Source organism: Globicephala melas, chromosome X (genome assembly GCF_963455315.2).
Source record: "Globicephala melas chromosome X, mGloMel1.2, whole genome shotgun sequence".
Taxonomy (NCBI): Eukaryota; Metazoa; Chordata; class Mammalia; order Artiodactyla; family Delphinidae; genus Globicephala; species Globicephala melas.
In genome coordinates, this window is record NC_083335.1 from 56,671,966 (window position 1) to 56,673,761 (window position 1,796).

Sequence of the window (1,796 nt, forward strand, 5' to 3'; positions counted from 1 at the left end):
CTGGCAGTCTGCATAGGCTCCCGGGAGGGGTGGTGTGGATAGTGATCTGTGTTTGCTCACAGGCTTCTTGGTGGTTGCAGCAGCAGCCTTAGAATCTCATGCCTGTCTCTGGGGTCCGTGCTGATATCTGCAGCTCACGTCCACCCCTGGAGTTCCTTTAAGCAGTGTTCTTGATCTCCTCTCTTTGCACACCATGAAACAAAGAGGCAAGAAAAAGTCTCTTGACTATTTGATAGTTCCAGATCTTTTCCCAGACTCCCTCCCAGCTAGCCGTGGTGCACTTTCCCCCTTCAGGCTATGTTCACACAGCCAACCCCTGTCCTCTCCATGGGATCCGACTGAAGCCCTAGCCTCAGGTCCCAGCCCCTACCCATCCCGGTGAGTGAGCAGACCAGCCTCTTGTGCTGGTGAGTGCTGGTCGGCACTGATTCTCTGTGCAGGAATCTCTCCACTTTGCACTCGGCACCTGTGTTGCTGTGCTCTCTTCTGTGTCTCCAAAGCTTCCCCCCTCTGCCACTCACAGTCTCTGCCCATGAAGGGGTTTCCTAGTGTGTGGAAAGTTTTCCTCCTTCACGGCTCCCTCCCACTTGTGCAGGTCTTGTCCCTTTTCTTTGTCTCTCTTTTTTCCTTTTTTCTTTTGCCCTACCCAGGTACGTGTGGAGTTTCTTGCCTTTTGGGAGGTCTGATGTCTTCTTCCAGTGTTCAGTAGGTGTTCTATAGGAGCAGTTCCACATGTAGATGTATTTCTGATGTATCTGTGGGGAGCACGGTGATGTCTGCATCTTACTCTTCCGCCATCTTGAAGCTCTCCCCCGAGAACCACAGTTTTTAAACATAAAATCAGCCAGAGTCCCTGTGGGGGTAGTGTTACCCTCAAAATATTTGGATAACTTTGATCCCATTTCTCAGGGGTTTTCATGTAGAGTAAAAGGAAAATTTTTAAATGGCTTAAACAGTTTACAGCTCAAACAGATTCCAATGCAAACAGCCTGCAAGCCTAATACCAGCCAGTTCTAAGGAAACAGCTTGATTCCCAGAGGAGCAAGGCCAATGGCTATTCATAGAACAGCTATTATTCTAAAAGAATGGACCAAAGTCTGAAAAACCAGCACAGTTTCAGTAAAACAACACTTGTTCCCAAAATAATGGGATGAAGGCAAGACAGTTCCAGGAGAAACAGCCCCTGTTCTGAAAGGAGTGTGCCAAAGGCTAGTCAGTTTCAACTGAAGCAGTGTGATCTCAAGATCAGACCAAACTGCCAAGTGAATACTTGTATACAGAACAAGGCCTTAACCAGAAAGACAAAACCTTAAAATAGGTATTGAGTAGAGTCTGGAGTTTCAAACGCAAAGAGGGTATGAGCCTGGATCCAGGAGAAAGACATACCTTCCAACCCCAAGGTTGGTGAGAAAAGTGGCAAGCTTAATGGGTTCAATTGTGGGTAGCACCGCTATTTGCTCACGAGAGCCACTGGGGGATCTTCTCTTGTCCCCTTACAGGCCACCAAAATGTTGACATAAAACAAATAGACTGTTAGATATTTCTCTGGCAAAGATGTGTTTATTCAAGATGAGCAGAGAATTGCAGTTCAGGTTTTGCCACCATGGTATGCCACATGCAAGTCCCCTTACTCTACGAGAAGGAGAGCACTTTTTATAGAGGGGGAAGGATGTTGGGAGGGCTATAGTAAACAAAGAGTCTGCTGATTTTCATTGGCTGAATCCTTGCCATAATAGAAGAGGAGTCTTTCTTCTTTTGGTTGGGCTTTCCATCATTGCAGGGTCTGAAAGCCCTCC